The sequence below is a fragment of the Bufo bufo genome, chromosome 5, assembly GCF_905171765.1.
Source record: "Bufo bufo chromosome 5, aBufBuf1.1, whole genome shotgun sequence".
In the NCBI taxonomy this organism is placed as follows: domain Eukaryota; kingdom Metazoa; phylum Chordata; class Amphibia; order Anura; family Bufonidae; genus Bufo; species Bufo bufo.
The window spans coordinates 372,083,081-372,109,070 of NC_053393.1; the positions used below are offsets into that span (position 1 = coordinate 372,083,081).

At 47.6% G+C, this 25,990-nt stretch overlaps 1 protein-coding gene across 2 annotated transcripts in view; it reads right to left on the reverse strand.

Annotated features, from left to right (window-relative positions):
• The window catches only part of LOC121001861 (mas-related G-protein coupled receptor member H-like), a 62,753-nt gene that overhangs the window by 10,379 nt on the left and 26,384 nt on the right, over positions 1-25,990 (reverse strand). The window lies entirely within an intron of this gene.

Here is a 25,990-nt window from a genome sequence, read left to right on the forward strand (position 1 = left end):
GCACTATATTTAATGAATGTAGTGCTATATATTCGTTTTGACGAATATTATTATTTTATTTTTATTTATTTTTTATGGGTTTTTTAACAGTACACATCAAAATAATGCTAATAGCCAGTGATTAGCTGATCCTACATTTCCAGCCTATTCCCATGTTTCAAGCCAGGACCATGACTGCAGTGCATTATGAAGCAGAAGAATATCAGTATGGCAGCAGAGGGGGGAACTATGAGGTGAGTAACACTTATATTTTTATTTTTAACTCATCCGATTCCTGACTATTAAAAAATATGTATTTTCCCGGAACACATTTTTCGTCCTATAAGAGTTTTAGCTTGTGAGCGAATATGTAGAAGATAGTATATTCTACATATTCGTCCACAAGCTGAAAGTAGGGATGGATCAGTGTCTGGCGCTATATTACTATATATTAGTTTTTTAGAATATTCGTAATATAAAAAAAAAAAAGCATATATAGCAATATAGCGAATATTCAAAAAACTAATACAGAGCAATATAGCTAATATATAGTGCTATATTCGTTTTTTTTTTTGAATAGTCGTCATTTTTTTTCCATCTGAAAGTGAACATGAATGATTCCTCCATGCTTCTTGCTTGTGGGCCAATGAAAGTCGCTAGCGTGGCCGGGAGTCAGCAGGGTGGCAGAAGTGGGAGGCATGGAGCCAAACGTGCCCAGGGTAGCCCCACCCGCTTTGCAGGAGCCTACCTGCCCGGAAAGCAGTGGTGCAGGAGTTCACGGAAGCAGCAGAGGTAGCAGTCAGTCAGTGCGGAGTGTTGGGCGTAAAATCACCTACTTGGCGGTGTGGCAGTTTTTTGTTAAGCCGCCGGAGGAAGTTAACATGGACATTTGTCAAATCTGTGGGCACAAGGTAAAGCGTGGCCTGGGTGCCAATGTTAGCACCAAAGCCCTGCGTCAACATATGCAGCGTCACCATAAAGTGGCCTGGGAGAACTGTTGCTCCAATGTGGTGGTCCAGCCTGCCGCAGCAACCACTGCATCACCCTATTTCAGGCAGTCAAGGCGGCTCCACCACCTCAGCTGAAGGGAGCTGTCTGTCCTTCCCATCATCTGCTGGTCCTAATGCTCCTGTTCCTCCTCCTATTCCTTGTCAGTCATTCCGCTGAATTTGCTCCTAGCCAAGTTGCTGGTGCTGCAGTCCCTCCATTTCCAAGTGGTGGACTCTGCACCTTTCAGAGAACTGATGGCTTATTCCGAGCTGAGGTGGAGAGTCCCAAGCCGTCATTTTGTTGCCAAAAAGGCAATACCAGCCCTGCACATGTATGTAAAACAGAAGTTGGGCCAGTCCTTGAGTATGTCGGTGTCTGCCAAAATGCACGGCAGCGCCGACATGTGGAGCTGTAACCATGGTCAGGGACAATACATGTCCTTTACGGCCCAATACGGTCCTTTACAGGTGGATGTGGTTCCTGCACAGCCACACAAGCAACTTGTCCAGGTGACTCCGCTTCTGCCTCCACGTTCTCACTCCGTTGGTCCTGCAACAATGTCCGCCTCTGCCTCCTCATCCTCCACTGTGTCCTCAGCCTCCACTGCAAGGACAAGTCAAAGTGCCCCTCCAGCATACCACATGTGCACGACACGGCCGTGTCACGCTGTTCTGCACCTCGTTTGCCTGGGCGAACCGAGTCACACAGGGGAGGAACTGCTCCGTGTCCCTTATCAAGAAATCGAATCCTGGCTTTCTCCGCGACAACTCATAATTGGAACCTTGGTGACCGACAACAGGAAGAACATGGTGTTGGCGCTGCGTCAAGGAGGGCTGAGCCATGCGCCCTGCATGGCACACAGGTTCAATATGGTTGTCAAGCGGTTCCTGAAGTCTGCCACCCATCTGCAAGAAATCCTAAAAATGGCCAGGAAACTTTGCATGCACTTCAGCCACACGTACACCGCAAAGCACACCCTCCTTGAGCTGCAGCAGTAGAATGGCATCCACCAACATAGGCTGATATGCGACGTTTCCACCAATTGGAATTCCACCCTCCATATGTTGGACCGACTATACGAACATAGAAAGGCCATACACAATTTCTTGATGATCCAAGCGGACAGGAGTACTCCCCTGTGTAACTTCGATGTCAGCCAGTGGCAGCTCATGCTTGACACATGCCGTTCACTCGTGCCCTTTGAGGATGCCACTTTATGTGTCAGTCGCCAGGACTACGGAATGAAAAACATCATTCCACTGCTTCATGTTCTGGAACAGGTGCTGGCAAATCTGGCTGGTCAGGGGACTGGAGACGTGGCGCCTAGATCTCTCGGCCACGTGAGCCCTGTGGGGGCTGAACTGGAGGAGGAGGAGGAGGACATTGGAGCACAAGCAATGTGTAGCAAAATGGGTAGTTTTTCTACACAGGTGACAGGACAGGAGGAGCAGCCAGAGGAGCTAAAGGGCGATGAGGAAGACGAGGCAGATGACCCAGACACACTGTGGCAGTATGCAGTAGAGATGGAGGCAGGGAGTCCCTCTGAGTCACTTGCACAAATGGCATGCTCACTTGCTTGCGTAGTGACAGCCGAATTGTCAGCATTCGGCAGAGGGATGACTTTTGGCTCTCCACCTTGTTGGACCCTCGCTACTGGTCCAAAATGGGGACCTTTTTTACACCCACAGAGAGGGAGGACAAACTGAACTACTATAAAGACATCCTATGTAGTCAGTTGGTAGCTGCTTATCTGCGCCATCATCCATCCTCTCACAGGTCTGACCGGGGGGGCCATCTGCACTCACGTTCCTCTGCTATGGCTGCTGTGGCAGGGGGCAGGGGGTAGGAGCCGTTCCAGCTCCATCAGCAGCCACTTGAGTCTAGAGTCACTGATGAGCAGCTTTCTTCACCCGCCTAGTGAAGAAAATTACTTACCAACAGCAGCAGCAGCTAGACCTGGAGCAGGACCTAAGCCAGCAGGTGATGGCATACTTGGACAGCACCCTTCCACCCCACATTGAAGATCCGCTGGACTACGGGGCAGCCAAACTGGATTTGTGGCTACAATTGGCAGAGTTTGCCCTGGAAAAGCTGTCCTGCCCGGCCAGTAGTGTGGCACCAAAATGTGGAGAGACTGACCTTTGTCAAGATGAATCAGGCATGGATCAGCCAGGATTTCCACCCACCAATGCCTGATGCATCAGACTATATCATCCATGGTGCCACACCAACACTTTGACAAAAGAGACCGGTTTCTTCTGGCTCTCTGCCTTAGCTACTATTCTGATGCTGTCACCCACCTGATGCCACACATCTGATGCCAAGTGCTCCTTCTATCACCAACCATTTTCAGCTGGTACTGGTATTGCCACCCACCTCCCTACTCTGTAAATGGGTCACTCTATGGCCTCCTGATGCTGCTGCCACCTCACCACTCAGGTCTCCTGATGCTACTGCTGCTACCTCTACACTGTCATTGTGCCACTCTGTTGCCTCCTGATGCTGCTGCCACCCTTACACTGTAATTATGCCACCCTGTGGCCTCCTCCTGATGCTGCTGCCGTCCCTTCCACGCTCTGTTATTGTGCCACTCTGTGGCCTCCTGATGCGGCTGCTGCCACCTTCACACTGTCATTGTGCCACCCTGTGGCCTTCTCCTGATGCTGCCGCTGCCACCTCCACACTCTGTCATTGAGCCACTCTGTGGCCTCCTGATGATGCTGCTGCCACCTCCACACTCTGTCATTGTGCCACCCTGTGGCCTCCTTTGGATGCTGCTGCTACAGCCCTCACACTGTCATTGTGCCACTCTGTGGCCTCCCCCTGAAGCTGCTGATGCCGCCACCTCCACACTCTGTCATTGTGCCACTCTGTGGCCTCCTGATGCTGCTGCCACCTCCACACTGTCATTGTGCCACTCTGTGGCCTCCTCCTGATCCTGCTGCTACCTCCAGACTCTGTTATTGGGCCACTCTGTGTCTCCTCATGCTGCTTCCACCTCACCAATATGTCATAGGGGCACTCTGTGGACTTCTCAGGCTGTTCCCACCCTCCCCAATTCATGACTGGGCCACTCTTTTGCCTTTTGGCCTGGCTATCATCATTTATTTGACCCTTTTTCTGATCTGTCAGGAGGAAGGAAAAATGAGACGCACAACAGGTCCTGTCTATGTACCAGCTGTAAGGCCTGCATGACATGGTCCCTATTTTGCATTAGAATTTGCTTATGATTTGGTAGCCAAAAGCAGGAGTGGGTACAAAGAACAGAAGACATGCAAATATTCCATTCACGTGTCATCGCTGTTTTGCATCCACTCCTGTTTTTTTTGGCTTTAGCAATACTGATGGATTACTGACCAAATACTGACCGAGTGAAGGTGGATGCTCCACAGACAAGATCCGTTTTTTTTGGGTTATTGTTTTGACGCAGAGGAAGGGCAAAATAATCAGTGACGTCAACACAAAGTTACTGCTGACTCCCACTCCACTCGAGGGGGGGGGGGCTTTACTTGTATAAGCGTTTAATAGAACAGGTACTGTAGAAATCTATGTGGAATCAGTGAATTGGTGTAAAAGGAGTGCGCTCTTTCACGCTATAGTAGGATCTTGGGACTCTGCAAGGTTTTTTATACCTGCCGCTAACATTGACCTGTAAACCTGAGATCACACTTAAGTTATTTGGTCAGTTTTAGCCCCGTAACTGCCCAAATAAGTGAGGTGTGCAGTGATTCTAAGAGCGACGCCTGTCATCTACATGTCATACTGACTCACAGTATTGTTTCACTACCAAAGCAGACTCCCTATGCATGTTACTGCAAGGCACAGTGTTCTACACCACTGTAAAGGCTCTCTGCAGCCAGGAAATAGCAGTTTTTTTAACGAAATTCGCCTCGAATAAATTCAGATCGAAACTAATTTTTCGGAAAATTAGGCGTACTGGCCAAATTGAATTTTTAAAAAATTTGCTCATCTTTAGCTAGCGTCATGATAACAGAGACCTTGCCTTGCACCATAAAACATCAACATCAAGGGCACCTCAACCGCCTCAGGCAGGGGAATCCCAACAACTGGAGTGTGCCCCAAAGGGAAGAACCTGTGCGCTCTTCCCATCACTCCATGCCAGCCCATCGAGCTTCAGAACTCTGAGTAAGACTACTGCACCCATCCGGCCACCACCACTCTTACACGTTCCAGTGGCCCAGTCTCTGCACTTCCTTTTTTATTATGCTGAGTTGTATCTGCAGGAAGATCTCAATGGTTCTTTGGGTCACTTGAAAATACACTGATCCTCCTCCACTGATTAATTACTTTAAATTTTGGATAAGATATCCAGTGGTAGGGAAAGGAGTGGGTTGCATCAGGGACACTGTTGTAGAGGTACATAACTACTTAACTTTGTCCTTTATCTAATGCATCATGCAGAATGTTTTACAGTTGCAAGAAAAAGTATGTGAACCCTTTGGAATGATATGGATTTCTGCACAAATTGGTCATAAAATGTGATCTGATCTTCATCTAAGTCACAACAATAGACAATCACAGTCTGCTTAAACTAATACCACACAAAGAATTAAATGTTACCATGTTTTTATTGAACACACCATGTAAACATTCACAGTGTAGGTGGAAAAAGTATGTGAACCCCTAGACTAATGACATCTCCAAGAGCTAATTGGAGTGAGGTGTCAGCCAACTGGAGTCCAATCAATGAGATGAGATTGGAGGTGTTGGTTACAGCTGCCCTGCCCTATATAAAACACACACACCAGTTCTGGGTTTGCATTTCACAAAAAGCATTGCCTGATGTGAATGATGCCTCGCACAAAAGAGCTCTCAGAAGACCTACGATTAAGAATTGTTGACTTGCATCAAGCTGGAAAGGGTGATTAAAGTATCTCCAAAAGCCTTGCTGTTCATCAGTCCACGGTAAGACAAATTGTCTATAAATGTGGAAAGTTCAGCACTGCTGCTACTCTCCCTAGGAGTGGCCGTCCTGTAAAGATGACTGCAAGAGTACAGCGCAGACTGCTCAATGAGGTGAAGAAGAATCCTAGAGTGTCAGCTAAAGACTTACAAAAGTCTCTGGCATATGCTAACATCCCTGTTAGCGAATCTACGATACGTAAAACACTAAACAAGAATGGATTTCATGGGAGGATACCACAGAGGAAGCCACTGCTGTCCAAAAAAAACATTGCTGCACGTTTACAGTTTGCACAAGAGCACCTGGATGTTCCACAGCAGTACTGGCAAAATATTCTGTGGACATATGAAACCGAAGTTGAGTTGTTTGGAAGAAACACACAACACTATGTGGAGAAAAAGAGGCACAGCACACCAACATCAAAACCTCATCAAAACTGTGAAGTATGGTGGTGGGGGCATCATGGTTTGGGGCTGCTTTGCTGCATCAGGGCCTGGACGTATTGCTGTCATCGAAGGAAAAATGAATTCCCAAGTTTATCAAGACATTTTGCAGGAGAACTTAAGGCCATCTGTCCACCAGCTGAAGCTCAACAGAAGATGGGTGTTGCAACAGGACAACGATCCAAAGCATAGAAGTAAATCAACAACAGAATGGCTTAAACAGAAGAAAATACGTCTTCTGGAGTGGCCCAGTAAGAGTCCTGACCTCAACCCGATTGAGATGCTGTGGCATGACCTCAAGAAAGCGATTCACACCAGACATCCCAAGAATATTGCTGAACTGAAACAGTTCGGTAAAGAGGAATGGTCAAGAATTACTCCTGACCGTTGTGCACGTCTGATCTGCAACTACAGGAAACGTTTGGTTGAAGTTATTGCTGCCAAAGGAGGTTCAACCAGTTATTAAATCCAAGGGTTCATATACTTTTTCCACCTGCACTGTGAATGTTTACATGGTGTGTTAAAAAAAAACATGGTAACATTTAATTCTTTGTGTGGTATTAGTTTAAGCAGACTGTGATTGTCTATTGTTGTGACTTAGAAGAAGATCAGATCACATTTTATGACCAATTTGTGCAGAAATCCATATCATTCCAAAGAGTTCACATACTTTTTCTTGCAACTGTATATGTCTGTATATATATAAAAAAAATATATACTGTCTTCTGCAGTCACCACTTTTCTTACTGATGTGAAAGGTGTTTGTATTCCCCTAACATAACAGCACTCACATAGTACTAGACACAAAGATTATATACACTGCTCAAAAAAATAAAGGGAACACCTAAACAACACAATGTAACTCCAAGTCAATCACACTTCTGTGAAATCAAACTGTCCACTTAGGAAGCAACAATGAGTGACAATCAATTTCACATGCTGTTGTGCAAATGGGATAGACAACAGGTGGAAATTATAGGCAATTAGCAAGACACCCCCAATAAAGGAGTGGTTCTGCAGGTGGTGACCACAGACGACTTCTCAGTTCCTATGCTTCCTGGCTGATGTTTTGGTCACTTTTGAATGCTGGCGGTGCTTTCACTCTAGTGGTAGCATGAGACGGAGTTTACAACCCACACAAGAGGCTCAGGTAGTGCAGCTTATCCAGGATGGCACATCAATGCGAGCTGTGGCAATAAAGTTTGCTGTGTCTGTCAGCGTAGTGTCCAGAGCATGGAGGCGCTACCAGGAGACAGGCCAGTACATCAGGAGACGTGGAGGAGGCCGTAGGAGGGCAACAACCCAGCAGCAGGACCGCTACCTCCGCCTTTGAGCAAGGAGTAACAGGAGGAGCACTGCCAGAGCCCTGCAAAATGACCTAGAGCAGGCCACAAATGTGAATGTGTCTGCTCAAACGGTCAGAAACAGACTCCATGAGGGTGATATGAGGGCCCGACGTCCACAGATGGGGGTTGTGCTTACAGCCCAACACCGTGCAGGACGTTTGGCATTTGCCAGAGAACACCAAGATTGGCAAATTCGCCACTGGCGCCCTGTGCTCTTCACAGATGAAAGCAGGTTCACACTGAGCACATGTGACAGACGTGACAGAGCCTGGAGACGCCGTGGAGAACGTTCTGCTGCCTGCAACATCCTCCAGCATGACCAGTTTGGCATTGGGTCAGTAATGGTGTGGGGTGGCATTTCTTTGGAGGGCTGCACAGCCCTCCATGTGCTCGCCAGAGGTAGCCTGACTGCCATTAGGTACCGAGATGAGATCCTCAGACCCCTTGTGAGACCATATGCTGGTGCGGTTGGCCCTGGGTTCCTCCTAATACAAGACAATGCTAGACCTCATGTGGCTGGAGTGTGTCAGCAGTTCCTGCAAGACCAAGGCATTGATGCTATGGACTGGCCCGCCCGTTCCCCAGATCTGAATCCAATTGAGCACATCTGGGACATCATGTCTCGCTCTATCCACAGCACCACAGACTGTCCAGGAGTTGGCAGATGCTTTAGTCCAGGTCTGGGAGGAGATCCCTCAGGAGACCGTCCGCCACCTCATCAGGAGCATGCACAGACGTTGTAGGGAGGTCATACAGGCACGTGGAGGCCACACACACTACTGAGCCTCATTTTGACTTGTTTTAAGGACATTACATCAAAGTTGGATCAGCCTGTAGTGTGTTTTTCCACTTTAATTTTGAGTGTGACTCCAAATCCAGACCTCCATGGGTTAAAAAATTTGATTTCCATTTTTTTTATTTTTATGTGATTTTGTTGTCAGCACATTCAACTATGTAAAGAACAAAGTATTTCAGAAGAATATTTAATTAATTCAGATCTAGGATGTGTTATTTTTGTGTTCCCTTTATTTTTTTGAGCAGTGTATAAACTAATACCCCGTTTTAATATGATAAATAACTTTGAGGGTGACTCTTGGTTTGATCAGAATATATTTCCTAAGAACCTCAATGTTTTGTATGTAAAGTTTTATATATTATCTTTATGTCTAGTATTATGAGAGTGCTGTTATTCTCTTTTCCATTTAGTTGTGGCCATGTACATCCATGTATTTATCATATTTTTCAGGTTGCTTTTATTTTGTGTGTGTTTTTTTGTCCTTTACTTTTGTGTCCTACTGTGTGGCCAGGCCACAGTTTTAGGGGGGTATACATGGGTATTTCTAAACACATAAAAAAAAAAAACTGAAGAAACTGCCATCAAATTTTGAGCTCAGGTGAGTTCAAAATACTTACTACACCCTGTTGAATACATTGAGTGGTGTACTTTGTGAGAGTTTGTGAGGGTTTCCTTATGTTCTGGTACCCTTATTACATCAGAGACTATACAAACCTTGCTTGTTTAATAAAAGCAAAAGGCTCTTTACAATAAAAAAAATTAATTAAAATTGCAAACATTGTAACTTCTTAAATTTTTTAAGAGTAACACTGACATGGAAAAGGATCTAGGAATTTTAATAAACAGCAAACTAAGTAGTAAAAGCCAGTGTCAGGCAGCTGCTGCCAAGGCCAATAAGATAATGGGTTGCATCAAAAGGGGCATAGACAGTGGCGTAGCGTAGGTTGCCAGCACCCGGGGCAAGCCAAGTATTGCGCCCCCAACCTGTGACCACGCCCCTTTTTACAAATAATGTAGTAGATATCTCCTGCAGTCCTATGTAACACCACAGATAACACAGGGATAACTCTGAGTACAGATAATGTAGTAGATGGGTGTGAGCCCCAGAATTCAGAACACACACAGTGTGACCTGAAGTCTGGGGCCAGGCGTCGACAGTGTAGCCCAAATTCTATATCCACCCCCCCCCCCCCCCCCCCCCCCCAAACAGATATTTGTATGTACATAACATACATTGCTATGAAAAATACAGGAGAATACAGCACTATACCTGTTACATCCAGTGACTTCTCCTGTGATATAGACTTTCCTCAGCATCTTCATTCGGAGATAGGAACGCCATGACACCTTCTTTCAGCCGCATCTTGTCTCTGTAGAGTTTCACAGAAAATGTTTGGGATTTCTCACTTTACTATCATCCTCAGATAACAGATCTCCCCCGTAGTTCCCATAACTATAATGCCCTCTGTATAATTATAATATATACTGGCCCCTCTAGATTATTATTATTATTTTCTCCTCTATATTAATATTATTAATATTAAAATGGCCCCCTCTGTAGTATTATAGTAATAATTATGCCCCCCCTTCAGCATACAGTCCCATGTAAGATACAACCTTCCCCCTGCCTTCAGCCCCTCCAGCATACAGTCCCATGTAAGACACATCACTCTCCTGCCTTCAGCCCGTCCAGCATACAGTCTCATGTAAAATACATCACTCCCCGCCTTCAGCCCCTCCAACATACAGTCCCATGTAAAACACATCACTTCCCTGCCTTAGCCCCTCCAGCATACAGTCCCATGTAAAATATCACCCCCCCCTGCCTTCAGCCTCTCCAGCATTCAGTCCCATGTAAATAATATCCCCCCCCAACTTCTCTTCAGACCCCACTAACATACAGTCTCCAATGCAAAGAGGATTCCTTCTCCCTTCAGCCCCTGCAAAAAGCCCCCCCAAGTAAAAATAACAGTCAGTATTCTCCTCCACATACTGACCTTCACACTCTGCTCCTGCTCTGTAGAATCTCCCGCACATCGTTAGGCCACGCCCCCTGGATGACGAGACTCCGCCTCTTCCCTTGACATCATACCGGCTCCCAGGATCAACTACATTCTCTTACACTACGCTCGCTCTACTGCCTCATAGGCTTCAGGCCACTAGCCTGAAACCTATGAGGAAGAACGGAGGTGACGGGAGCCATAGGCTCCCATGACCCTCATTGAAGTGTTTGCCGCCTGGCGCCCCCTGCAATTTTGCGCCCGGGGCAACGGCCCCCCTGGCCCCCCCCACGCTACGCCCCTGGGCATAGATGCCCGTGATGAGAACATAGTCCTACCACTTTACAAATCGCTAGTCAGACCACACATGGAGTACTGTGTACAGTTCTGGGCTCCTGTAAACAAGACAGACATAGCAGAGCTGGAGAGGGTCCAGAGGAGGGCAACTAAAGTAATAACTGGAATGGGGCAACTACAGTACCCTGAAAGATTATCAAAATTAGGGTTATTCACTTTAGAAAAAAGACGACTGAGGGGAGATCTAATTACTATGTATAAATATATCAGGGGTCAGTACAGAGATCTATCCCATCATCTATTTATCCTCAGGACTATGAATGTGACGAGGGGACATTCTCTGCGTTTGGAGGAAAGAAGGTTTGTACACAAACATAGAAGAGGATTCTTTACAGTAAGAGCAGTGAGACTATGGAACTCTCTGCCTGAGGAGGTGGTGATGGTAAGTACAATAAAGGAATTCAAGAGGGGCCTGGATGTATTTCTGGAGTGTAATAATATTACAGGCTATGGCTACTAGAGAGGGGTCGTTGATCCAGGGAGTTATTCTGATTGCCTGATTGGAGTCGGGAAGGAATTTTTTATTCCCCTAAAGTGAGGAAAATTGGCTTCTACCTCACAGGGTTTTTTTTTGCCTTCCTCTGGATCAACTTGCAGGATAACAGGCTGAACTGGATGGACAAATGTCTTTTTTCGGCCTTATGTACTACAGTATATGTTATTATGTTACTATGTTACTCTCCTGCCATGTCAGTTTTAGGCTGAGTTCACATCACCGTTTAGCTTTCCGTTCTTCTGATCAGTCAGAAGAAGAAAAAAAAATAAAAAAAGATTATGTTACATCAGTTATGCATAGGATTGTATAGGAGCTGTTTTTTTTTACAGGATCATGTAAGACACCGGATCCTGTTGTATCAGTTGTCATCCGTTTGAGCCATTTCCGTCTGAAATCTGTTTGTTAGACGGAAAAAAAAGGACTGCATGCAGGAATTTTTTTCCATCTAAAAAAAACAATCTCAGACGGATATGTCTCAAACAGATGACAACCGATGCAACAGGATCCGTTTTTTTTTTACAGGATCCTGTTTTTTTCTCTCTCTCTGTCTTCTTCTGACAGATCAGAAGAAATGAAAACTAAACGGAAATGTGAACTCAGCCTTAGCAGGGCCGGTGCTACCATAAGGCAGACCAAGCGGCTGCTTTAGGGTGCACCCTGGGGAGGGCGGAAAAATTAACATTCTTTTTTTTTTTAATCACTAACTTGTGAGTTGCACCGCCGGCCACCAGCCCCAGCCTGCGTGCACCGTGCGGCCCCAGGCACTCACTCACAGAGCAGCACGGGCCCGGCAGCACGGCAACACGGTCACAGGGTCAGGCCAGGGGGGTGTGACTGGCGAGTGGCGCAGCAGCGGCAGGTGGCAGCAGGGAGCTGACTGTGTCACGGCATAAATGTGTTTTAAAAAAATTATTACACAAACAACAATCATAAATGGAGGGAGGGGGATGGTGACCTTGACATGATGGGAGGGGGGACAATGTCTGTAGTCTGTGACATGGGGATGGGGCCAGGGCCGGCCGGGGGGGGGGGGATGATGTGCCATGGGGGAGAAATGTGACACAATAGGGGGTAATGATGTGATCATGATGTGACACAAAGGGGGTGATGTGACATGGTATGGAGGGGGAGAAATGTGACATTGAGGGGGTAAAATGTGACAAGGAGGGGGAGAAATGTGACATGGGGGGAGAAATGTGACATGGATGGAGGGGGAGAAATGTGACATGGAGGGCTAATCTAACATAGGTGATTTGACATGGAGGGGGGAAATGTGACATTGAGGCCTTGAGGGGGAAAAATGTGACATTAAGGGGGTGAAATGTGACGTGGAGGGGGAGAAATGTGACATGGGGGAGAAATGTGACATGGGGGTGATGTGACAGAGGGGATTATGTAAAAAGGATGGTGGAAAATGTGACATGGAGGGGGGGAGAAATGTGACATGGGGGGCTGATGGCTGACATGGGGGCATGATGGCTTACATGGGTGGCTGATGGATGGGGGCTGATGGCTGACATGGGGGCTAATGGCTGATATGGGGGGCTAATGGCTGACATGGTGGGCTAATGGCTGACATGGGGGCTAATGGCATATATGGGGCATGATGGCTGACATGGGGGACTGATGGCTGACATGGGGGACTGATCTGAGGCATTGGGGGTCTGATCTGAGGTCTGATTGCTGGTCTGACCTGAGGTGTAATGGAAAATATTTTTTTCTTATTATCCTCCTCTAAAACCTAGGTGCGTCTTAGAGGGCGAAAAATACAGTCCTCAAACCAGCGATTGTCTGAAGCAGAGAGAAGATACCAGGACCACACAGAGGAGAATCCAGCTGCTGCAGACGGGCAGGGCCGCTGATAGGCCAGTACAGCTGGCCCAGTTGTACCGGGCCCGGCTGGCAGGGGGGCCCGGGCTGCCGACTCCCGAGCCATTTTAATTTTTTTGCTGTCAGTGGGCTGGCTCCAGTGTGCTGCTGCTGTATCTGGCGTCGCTCACCATGTGTCTGGGAGCGCGCGCTTCTAAAGGTTAAAGGGGCGGGGACTGAGTCAGTGACGTCACGGGGGAAGCCTCTCTGGGCGGCGCTGTTCGGCTGGTGCGCTGGAGGCCGGGGAGATCCTCCTGCTGCAGTGTTGTTGTGCCGAACGAGCGCTCAGGCTGGTGCTCCGGGGGTAGCGCAAGTTGGAAACGGCAGATCAAAGGGGGTGGATCAGGCTGATGTGCTGATATCGTAGTGGCGATCTCCAGTAACAGCAGGCAGTGTGGGGGCGGCGCTCACTCACTGACGTCACACGCTTCTCCTCCCACTAGGCGGCGCAGGCGCGTGACGTCAGTGAGTGAGCGCTGCCGCCCGCACTTGTTACTGGAGGCTGGAGGGTGGAGGGAGGAGGCAGGAGCTGAATGTAAGGTAGTATTTTAGTAAAGAGATGAGCGCTGTGCCTGTGCTAAAATTAAAGTTACTGTCTGCAGCCTGCACGGCTGCACCGATTTATTAATGTATACTACTGTGAGTGGCGGGGGGGGATCTATATGGATGACGTCATGACGGCACTGTTATAGGGAGGGCGGGGGATCCATGGATGGCACTGTTATGGGGGGGGGGTCTGTCATGTGGATGACACTTATGGGGGGGGCCGGGGGGTCTGTGGATGACACTTATGGGGGGGATCTGTGGATGGCACCATTATGGAGGGGGATCTGTGGATGACACTGTTATGGGGGGGATCTGTGGATGACACTGTTATAGGGGGATCTGTGGATGACACTGTTATGGGGGGATCTGTGGATGACTGTTATGGGGGGGATCTGTGGATGGCACTGTTATGGAGGGGTATCTGTGGATGACACATAGCATAAGATGCTATATACGGTATGTGTCATCCACAGATCCCCCTCTATAACAGTGCCATCCACAGATCCCCCCATAACAGTGCCATCCACAGATCCCCTCCATAACAGTGCCATCCACAGATCGTCTCCATAACAGTGCCATCCACAGATCCCCTCCATAACAGTGCCATCCACAGATCCCCTCCATAAAAGTGCCATTCACAGATCCCCTCCATAACAGTGCCATTCACAGATCCCCTCCATAACAGCGCCATTCACAGACGACCCCCCAGCGCCATAAATATCACTTGTAGGCAAATCTGCATGTTGTTTCAAGGCGGCGTCTGGGGAGGGGCCAAGGGCGGGGCCAGGGGTGTGGCTGAAGGAGGGATCAGGGGGTGGAGCTGAAGGGGGCCCCGTCATGTATGCTGTACGGGGCCCCATGATTTCTATCAGCGGCCCTGCAGACGGGACAAGGGCCAGGTGAGCTGCGAGGGGGGTCCTTCTGCGTGCGTTCTGTATTTTTCTCACACCCATCAATTGCAAGGGCTGTTATCGTCTGAAAATATGAACAAGAATAGGACTTTCTCTGTAATTTGCAAAACAGTTGCAAAAATTCAGCCCCATAGAAATTAACCACCTCAGCCCCCATAGCTTAAACACCCTTAATGACCAGGCCACTTTTTACACTTCTGCACTACACTACTTTCACCGTTTATTCCTCGGTCATGCAACTTACCACCCAAATGAATTTTACCTCCTTTTCTTCTCACTAATAGAGCTTTCATTTGGTGGTATTTCATTGCTGCTGACATTTTAACTTTTTTGGTTATTAATCGAAATTGAACGATTTTTTTGCAAAAAAACGACATTTTTCACTTTCAGTTGTAAAATTTTGCAAAAAAAAACGACATCCATATATAAATTTTTCTCTAAATTTATTGTTCTACATGTCTTTGATAAAAAAAAATGTTTGGGTAAAAAAAAAATGGTTTGGGTAAAAGTTATAGCGTTTAACTATGGTACAAAAATGTGAATTTCCGCTTTTTGAAGCAGCTCTGACTTTCTGAGCACCTGTCATGTTTCCTGAGGTTCTACAAGTACAAACACCCCACAAATGACCCCATTTCGGAAAGTAGACACCCTAAGGTATTCGCTGATGGGCATAGTGAGTTCATAAAAACTTCCATGAATTCACTATGCCCATCACGAAATACCTGGGGGTGTCTTCTTTCCAAAATGGGGTCACTTGTGGGGTAGTTATACTGCCCTGGCATTTTAGGGGCCCGAATACGTGAGAAGTGGTTTGAAATCAAAATCTGTAAAAAATGGCTGGTGAAATCCGAAAGGTGCTCTTTGGAATGTGGGCCCTTTTGCCCACCTAGGCTGCAAAAAAGTGTCACACATCTGGTATTGCCGTACTCAGGAGAAGTTGGGCAATGTGTTTTGGGGTGTCATTTTACATATACCCATACTGGGTGAGATAAATATCTCGGTCAAATGCCAACTTTGTATATAAAAATGGGAAAAGTTGTCTTTTGCCAAGAGATTTCTCTCACCCAGCATGGGTATATGTAAAAAGACACCCCAAAATACATCGGGCCCCTAAAATGCCAGGGCAGTATAACTACCCCACAAGTGACCCCATTTTGGAAAGAAGACACCCCAAGGTATTTCGTGATGGGCATAGTGAGTTCATGGAAGTTTTTATTTTTTGTCACAAGTTAGTGGAATATGAGACTTTGTAAGAAAAAAAAAATCATAATTTTCTGCTAACTTGTGACAAAAAATAAAAAATTCTAGGAACTCGCCATGCCACTCACGGAATACCATGGGGTGTCTTCTTTCCAAAATGGTGTCACTTGTGGGGTAGTTATACTGCCCTGGCATTCTAGGGGCCCAAATGTGTGGTAAGTAGTTTGAAATCAAAATGTGTAAAAAATGACCTGTGAAATCCTAAAGGTGCTCTTTGGAATGTGGGCCCCTTTGCCCACCTAGGCTTCAAAAAAGTGTCACACATGTGGTATCACCGTACTCAGGAGAAGTTGGGCAATGTGTTTTGGGGTGTCTTTTTACATATACTCATGCTGGGTGAGAGAAATATCTCGGCAAAAGACAACTTTTCCAATTTTTTATACAAAGTTGGCATTTGACCAAGATATATATCTCACTCAGCATGGGTATATGTAAAATGACACCCCAAAACACATTGCCCAACTTCTCCTGAGTACGGCGATACCAGATGTGTGACACTTTTTTTCAGCCTAGATGCGCAAAGGGGCCCACATTCCTTTTATGAGGGCATTTTTAGACATTTGGATCCCAGACTTCTTCTCACGCTTTAGGGCCCCTAAAATGCCAGGGCACATGTGACCCCATTTTGGAAAGAAGACACCCCAAGGTATTCAATGAGGGGCATGGCGAGTTCATAGAAATTATTTTTTTTTGGCACAAGTTAGCGGAAATTTTATTTATTTTTTTTTTCTCACAAAGTCTCCCTTTCCGCTAACTTGGGACAAAAATTTCAATCTTTCATAGACTCAATATGCCCCTCACGGAATACCTTGGGGTGTCTTCTTTCCGAAATGGGGTCACATGTGGGGTATTTATACTGCCCTGGCATTTTAGGGGCCCTAAAGCGTGAGAAGAAGTCTGGAATATAAATGTCTAAAAAATTTTACGCATTTGGATTCCGTGAGGGGTATGGTGAGTTCATGTGAGATTTTATTTTTTGACACAAGTTAGTGGAATATGAGACTTTGTAAGAAAAAAAATAAAAATTCCGCTAACTTGGGCCAAAAAAATGTCTGAATGGAGCCTTACAGGGGGGTGATCAATGACAGGGGGGTGATCAGGGAGTTTATATGGTGTGATCACCCCCCTGTCATTGATCACCCCCCTGTAAGGCTCCATTCAGACGTCCGTATGTGTTTTGCGGATCCGATCCATGTATCCATGGATCCGTAAAAAACATACGGACGTCTGAATGGAGCCTTACAGGGGGGTGATCAATGACAGGGGGGTGATCAATGACAGGGGGGTGATCAGGGAGTCTATATGGGGTGATTACCCCCCTGTCATTGATCACCCCCCTGTAAGGCTCCATTCAGACGTCCGTATGTTTTTTACAGATCCACGGATACATGGATCGGATCCGCAAAACACATACGGACGTCTGAATGGAGCCTTACAGGGGGTGATCAATGACAGGGGGGTGATCAATGACAGGGGGGTGATCAGGGAGTCTATATGGGGTGATCACCCCCCTGTCATTGATCACCCCCCTATAAGGCTCCATTCAGATGTCCGTATGTGTTTTGCGGATCCGATCAATGTATCCGTGGATCGGTAAAAAACATACGGACGTCTGAATGGAGCCTTACAGGGGGGTGATCAATGACAGGGGGGTGATCAGGGAGTCTATATGGGGTGATCACCCCCCTGTAAGGCTCCATTCAGACGTCTGTATGTGTTTTGCGGATCCGATCCATGTATCCGTGGATCGGTAAAAAACATACGGACGTCTGAATGGAGCCTTACAGGGGGGTGATCAATGACAGCGGTGTGATCAATGACAGGGGGGTGATCAGGGAGTCTATATGGGGTGATTACCCCCCTGTCATTGATCACTCACTTGTAAGGCTCCATTCAGACGTCCGTATGTGTTTTGCGGATCCGATCCATGTATCCGTGGATCCGTAAAAAACATACGGACGTCTGAATGGAGCCTTACAAGGGGGTGATCAATGACACGGGGGTGATCAATGACAGGGGGGTGATCAGGGAGTCTATATGGGGTGATCAGGGGTTAATAAGTGACAGGGGGGGTGTAGTGTAGTGGTGTTTGGTGCTACTTATTACTGAGCTGCCAGTGTCCTCTGGTGGTCGATCCAAACAAAAGGGACCACCAGAGGACCAGGTAGCAGGTACATTAGACGCTGTTATCAAAACAGCGTCTAATATACCTGTTAGGGGTTAAAAAAATCGCATCTCCAGCCTGCCAGCGAACGATCGCCGCTGGCAGGCTGGAGATCCACTCGCTTACCTTCCGATCCTGTGAACGCGCGCGCCTGTGTGCGTGCGTTCACAGGAAATCTCGCGTCTCGCGAGATGACGCATATATGCGTGACTGTGCGCAGAGCTGCCGCCTCTGTATCGCGATCCTGCGTTAGGCGGTCCGGAGGCGGTTAATGGGTCAGAAAATGGCGGTTGTGTGCATGCGCTATTTGCCTTCTTATGGTTCTTCATTGATTTTTTTATTTTTTTTTTATTGTGCCATTTATCTTGCTTATTTTTAAGCCATATTTACATAAAACATGAAAACCTCTCTGCTTTCACATGGCCGAACTATTGGAGCATTTTAGCATCTGTATTATGGCTGCAACAAACTGACAACAATGAGTCAACTGGACCATAGAGTTCAACTTCTGGGGCGGGGGAAGCCAAAATGTAGCTTCGCTTGTGTTGGCAAAAATCCTTGCACCGGCCCTGAGCCTTAGCAACTATTTGCATCCCCTCTAATAACAATTCTGAGGCATCTATTATTAAGAATGTTAATCCTGAATTGTTAATCCTAAATTATGACTGAATTGCTAGCAGTTCGCGATAAAGGTGGGTGTTACCATTTGGATATGTGTCCCTGCACAGTCTGACATTATCTGATCAGTGTTGCCAGTGTCAGACTGTGCAGGGACACACACCCAACTGATAACACCCAGATGGACCTTTATTGCAGGCAATTTATTCATAGCTTTCAGCAGCAATAATAAACAAACAGCACACCATAGTCAGAAGAATAGATGCTCCAAAATTGTTATTACATGGCGAATGCAAATAATTGCTAAACCAGACATGTCAGGAAAGGTTACAGGTCCTCGTAAGTAGCATTCTGTCAAAATAAATTAGACATATAGAAATATACATTTCAAACCACCACAAAGGACTTCTCTGGCCAAAAAAAAACAGACTCACTAAAGATACAAAAAAAAAAAAAAACATGTTAGTATAAAACAACTTCATTTATAAGGGCCCATTTTGTCTAGGGGGTGGCCAGGGAGGGATTAAAATGCCTGCTGTCACTTTCCTAAACAAGGAATCCGTCCCAATCACAATGCAGGACGGGTTGTGTCAGAATACAGAGCACAGAGCCGGAGCCCCTTTCTCGTCCTGTCAGTTATCAGCACTGTGAAGCACTATGCCACAGATGTAGCCAGCCTTATCTTGTCAGCAGGTTGCGACAGGATGGACTCTTTAAAGCAATTTGTTGTATTACTGTAATGTGATTTTGTTGCGGTAACACATTAAGCCGGTCAAGATAATGTTGGCTACATCTGAATGTAGAGATCACAGCTGAGACAGGGGCTGGGGTGTGTGCCTTGGAATGGAGCACATCTCATACCCACAAGCCGAAGGAATGGGGAAGGAATATAGTAATGTGGGAATAGACACACGCTGCTGTGGGGAGAGGAGTGTCATTAGAAAACACTTCAGCATGTCTGTACCAGGTGAGCTCCATTTACTGCATAAAAAAACCTGAGCGTGAAAACCCAGCCATGGAGCAGTTTCAAAATTTCAAGACTACAAGTATCTAGATTGTTGATCTATCAATTTTTTGTTCACCTATGACAACTCTTTTTTGTTAAAAGGCTTAATAAGAAGATCAGTTGTCCCAATGATCAGTTGTAAACTACAGTGAAGTATGGTAGCCAATATAAAATTCCTCTGCAGCCCATTACATGGAAAATCAATCTTTATAATGTGCCCATTTAAATTACCCATTGGAAGCGTAAATGTAAATTTAGACTGGGCAATAATCGGGCATATTCTCGGGAACAAACGGTCCTGCGATCCCTCTCTCCCGACAATCTGCCCGCCTAAAGGAGCCACAGATCTCCCAATGAACAAGCGCAACTGTCATTCATGCTGGCACGTAAATTATCGGTTCTAGGCAGCAGATCCTGCTGTTTAAACAGTGACAGCTTGGACACATACCATGGAGGTAATCACTGCATGTAAGTGTAAATGTGAAATGTAAAGGAACGATTCTTTCCCGACAATCTGCTGGTCCTCGACACATCTAAATGCACATTAAAGTTGTGTATGAACTGAAATTAATATCCACCCAACATTACTTTAATTTACATCACACAAGTATAGTTTCTTGGTAACTATTCTTACTGTATTGCAGTCACTTAACTTCTACCATGAGTGGCTAGATGACTACCACAGCCTTAGTGGACAAAATTTAAAGGGGTGTTACCAATCCAAAAACTCACTGAAAAAAGTGGCCTAAATGGGTGAAAATGCTCCAAACCCAGACACTGTATTGTGTCTATAACCGGGGGAGCAATTCCTCCGCATGCGGTCCGCAGACAACGGCAATCCCCAGCAAAAAATGCGTACAATGGAGGATGCCGGGAAGGACAGCATGCAGCACAAGGACATCTTACACAAAATGATACATTGTGCAGATGAAAAAATATACATACACAAATCACTGCAAAAAATGCACCAAAATGATACACAACTGACAATCCTAGCTAATTCCTCAGGCCGATGTTAAAAGCTGAGAACTTTGCCAATATCTTCCAGTCAGGAACATATCGGAGCCCCTCATGCACCACGTCAGTATCTCAGCACGCATGGGGTCCTACCACTCAACTGCCCATGGTGTGTGAACATGGTCTGAACAGTGCTAGAAACACACTCACAGCCTTTGCGTATCATTTTGGTGCATTTTTTGCAGTGATTTGTGTTACCAATCCAGACATACATCTTTTCCCGCTGTCCAACCTTTCAGAGACTGCCAGGTTTATGGAAACAGCAGCGCTCACTGTCCTATGGGAGATACACAAACAGCGTAACACAGCTAAGCCTATAACTAGTGAGATGCAAAAAATGCATAGTTGTGCTACGCTGGTTCTCTAACTTCCATTCACTTCTACAGGAGTTTCATCTGGATATATCTTTAATGTCTGAGATCAGAATACCTTTTGCTTCAAGTCACTATACTGACTTTGCAATTCCAAGTGTACATGCCTCTCTACATTAGGACATAAAAAAGCAGGGCAACAACTGCAGCATCTAAGGGGTTTGACAGTTGGACTGTTATCTCTCTAAACCCCCATAACATGGTCATAGAGCGCTGATGGATTGTGATGGCAGCTCAGGGCCTAGCAATGTCCTTCAGGTCTACCATCTATAGAAGCCTATTAGTCTAAATGACTTTCTATTAGTGTAATCAGGGCTTTTTTTCTCAGAGAAAAGGTGGTGGAACTCACCCCCCCTCCCCTGGCCACGCCCCTACCCACCCCTAGGACCGCCCCCTAAAACCGCCCCTTTAGAGAACAGGGATGCAAGTAAAATTTGGGGAGGGCTATAAAAGTCCAGCCCAGCAAAGAAACCCCCCAGATGGGGATGGCACTGTTAATGGGGGATCTGGGGATGGCACTGTTAATGGGGGATCTGGGGATGGCACTGTTAATGGGGGATCTGGGGATGGCACTGTTATGGGGTGGAGGATCTGTGGATGGCACTGTTATGGGGGATCTGTGGATGGCATCCACAGATCCCCCATCCTATAACAGTGCCATCCACAGACCGCCCCCACTCCATAACAGTGCCATCCACAGACCCCCCCCACTCCATAACAGTGCCATCCACAGACCCCCCCCACCCCTTAACAGTGTCATCCACAGACCCCCCCCCATTGCCGCTCCAGTACAGTTATAAAATGTGTAATTCAATTAATAATGCTGCCCCCTCTGTAGTATAACATTCAATATATCCTACTCACAGGGCTACTGTTTAGAGTTGAGCGAACACCTGGATGTTCGGGTTCGACGAGTTCGGCCGAACTTTCGAAAAATGTTCGGGTTCGGGATCCGAACTCGACCCGAACTTCATCCCGAACCCGAACCCCATAGAAGTCAATGGGGACCCGAACTTTTGGGCACTAAAAAGGCTGTAAAACACACCCGGAAAGGGCTAGAGGGCTGCAAAAGGCAGCAAAATGTAGTTAAATCCCCTGCAAACAAATGTAGATAGGGAAATGATGAGTTAACATAAAATAAATAAAAATTAAACAATATTAATTGGAGTGAGGTCCCATAGCACAGAATCAGGCTTCAAGTCACCCACCAATGGAGAAGGTCACTTACTATTATTTTGACCACAGCACCCAGACAAAGGAGAGAGGTCCCACAGCAGAGAACCAGGCATCATATCACCCACCACAGGAGTAGGCCACCATTTAGTTACTTTGACCCCTACACCCAGACGGAGGAGAGAGGTTACACAGCAGAGAATCAGGCATTTAGATCACCCACCACAGGAGTAGGCCACCATTGAATCAGACCCCGGCAACCATGTCAGATGGCACAAGCATAAGCTTTATATCAATCAGCACAGGAGAAGGCGACTTTGACAGACTTTGACCCCTACACCCGGACGGAGGAGAGAGGTTTCAAAGCAGAGAATCAGGCATTTAGATCACCCACCACAGGAGTAGGCCCCAATTTAATGGGACCCCGGCAACCATGTCAGATGGCACAACCATCAGCTTCATATCAATCAGCACAGGAGAAGGCGACTTTGAAAGACTTTGACCCCTACACCCAGACGGAGGAGAGAGGTTTCACAGCAGAGAATCAGGCATTTAGATCACCCACCACAGGAGTAGGCCCCCATTGAATCAGACCCTGGCAACCATGTCAGATGGCACAACCATCAGCTTTATATCAATCAGCACAGGAGAAGGCGACTTTGAAAGACTTTGACCCCTACACCCAGATGGAGGAGAGAGGTTTCACAGCAGAGAATCAGGCATCATATCAACCACCACAGGAGAAGCCACCATTTAGTTACTTTGACCCCTGCACCCAGGAAGAGGAGAGAGGCACCACAGCACATATTCTGGCATCATATCAGCCACCACAGGAGAAGCCACCATTGAGTTACTTTGACCCCCGCACCCAGGAAGAGGAGAGAGGCACCACAGCACATATTCTGGCATCATATCAGCCACCACAGGAGAAGCCACCATTGAGTTACTTTGACCCCCGCACCCAGGAAGAGGAGAGAGGCACCACAGCACATATTCTGGCATCATATCAGCCACCACAGGAGAAGCCACCATTTAGTTACTTTGACCCCTTCACCCAAACAGAGGAGAGAGGTTCCACATCAGAGAATCAGGCATCATATCAACCACCACAGGAGTAGGCCACAATTTAGTTTATTTGACCCCTGCACCCAGGAAGAGGAGAGAGGCCCCACAGCACATATTCTGGCATCATATCACACACCACAGGAGAAGGCCTCTTTCAGTGATTTAGGCCTTTGGACCCAGACAGAGGAGAGAGGTCAGAGATTAGCTTCATATCCCCCAGCACAGCAGAAGACCGCTTTATTTGACTTAGGCCTCAGCACCCAGACAGAAGACAGAGGTAGCATGGCAGAGGTTATGGCTTGATGTCACCCGTTAGTTTAACCGGCCACTTTCATCTGGTTAGGCCCCGGCGCCCAGACAGAGAAGAGTTTCATTCAACTGTGGGTTTCATAAAATTTGTATCAAATAAAGAAGTGGCCCGTAGCACAACAAGACATGTTTTAGGCAGTTAATAAGGACTACTCTGCACAAGGGAGGGACAGGTCCTGTGGGATCCATGCCTGGTTCATCTTTATGAAGGTCAGCTTGTCCACGTTGGCTGTGGACAGGCGGCTGCGCTTGTCAGTAATGACGCCCCCTGACGTGCTGAATACGCGTTCAGATAAAACGCTGGCCGCCGGGCAGGAAAGCACCTCCAAGGCATAACATGCTAACTCTGGCCACGTGGACAATTTCGAAACCCAGTAGTTGAATGGGGCCGAACCATCCGTCAGGATGTGGAGGGGTGTGCAGACATACTGTTCAACCATGTTAGTGAAATGCTGCCTCCTGCTAACACGTTCCGTATCAGGTGTCGGTGCAGATAGCTGTGGCGTGGAGACAAAACTTTTCCACATTTCTGCCATGCTAACCCTGCCCTCAGATGAGCTGGCCGTGACACAGCTGCGTTGGCGACCTCTTGCCACTCCTCTGCCTTCACCTTCCACCTGTTCCCCTGTGACATGTGGGAATGCTCTCAAGAGCGCCTCTATCAGCGTGCGCTTGTACTCGCGCATCTTACGGTCGCGCTCCAGTTCAGGAATTAAAGTGGGCACATTGTCTTTATACCGGGGATCCAGCAGGGTGGCCACCCAGTAGTCTGCACACGTTAAAACGTGGGCAACTCTGCTGTCGTTGCGCAGGCATTGGAGCATATATTCGCTCATGTGGGCCAGGCTACCCATGGGTAAGGACAAGCTGTCCTCTGTGGGAGGCGTATCGTCATCGTCCACCGTATCCCCCCAGCCACGCACCAGTGATGGGCCTGGGCTGCCACCCCGCTGTGAACTTGCGTCATCCTCGTCCCCCTCCACCTCCTCCTCCTCATCCTCCTCGTCCTCCAGTACAGTGCCTTGGCTGGCGACTTGTGAACCTGTCCTCTGCTGCTTAAACAAACCTCCCTCTGAGCCACTTCGAACAGACTGGCCCGAAAGTGTTAGAAACGAGCCCTCATCCTCCTCCTCCTCCTCCACCTGGGCCACCTCCTCTAACATCATTGCCCTAAGTGTTTTCTCAAGGAGACATAGAAGTGGTATTGTAACGCTGATAACAGTGTCATCGCCACTGGCCATGTTGGTGGAGTACTCGAAACAGCGCAGCAGGGCACACAGGTCTCGCATGGAGGCCCAATCATTGGTGGTGAAGTGGTGCTGTTCGGCAGTACGACTGACGCGAGCGTGCTGCAGCTGAAACTCCACTATGGCCTGCTGCTGCTCGCACAGTCTCTCCAGCATGTGCAAGGTGGAGTTCCACCGGGTGGGCACGTCGCATATGAGGCGGTGAGCGGGAAGGCCGAAGTTCCGCTGTAGCGCAGACAGGCGAGCAGCGGCAGGATGTGAACGGCGGAAGCGCGCACAGACGGCCCGCACTTTATGCAGCAGCTCTGACATGTTGGGGTAGTGGTGAATGAACCTCTGCACCACCAAGTTCAGCACATGCGCCAGGCAAGGGATGTGCGTCAAACCGGCTAGTCCCAGAGCTGCCACGAGATTTCGCCCATTATCGCATACCACCAGGCCTGGCTTGAGGCCCACCGGCAGAAACCACTCGTCGGTCTGTTGTTCAATACCCCGCCACAACTCCTTTGCGCTGTGGGGCCTGTCCCCCAAACATATGAGTTTCAGAATGGCCTGCTGACGTTTACCCCGGGCTGTGCTGAAGTTGGTGGTGAAGGTGTGTGGCTGACCGGATGAGCTGGTGGAAGCAGTGGAGGAGGAAGCCGAGTAGGAGGAGGAGGCTACAGGAGGCAGAGAATGATGCCCTGCGATCCTAGGGGGCGGAAGGACGTGCGCCAAGGAACTGCCCGCCGGGGGCCCAGCCGCCACTACATTCATCCAGTGTGCAGTTAGTGAGATATAGCGTCCCTGGCCGTGCTTACTGGTCCACGTATCTGTGGTTAGGTGGACCTTGCCACAAATGGCGTTGCGCAGTGCACACTTGATTTTATCGGACACTTGCATGTGCAGGGAAGGCACGGCTGTCTTGGAGAAGTAGTGGCGGCTGGGAACCACATACTGCGGGACAGCCATGGCCATCAGCTGTTTGAAGCTGTCTGTGTCCACCAGCCGGAATGACAGCATTTCAAAGGCCAGCAGTTTAGAAATGCTGGCGTTCAGGCCAAGGGCTCGAGGGTGACTCGGGGGGAATTTGCGCTTCCTCTCTAAGGTTTGAGATATTGAGA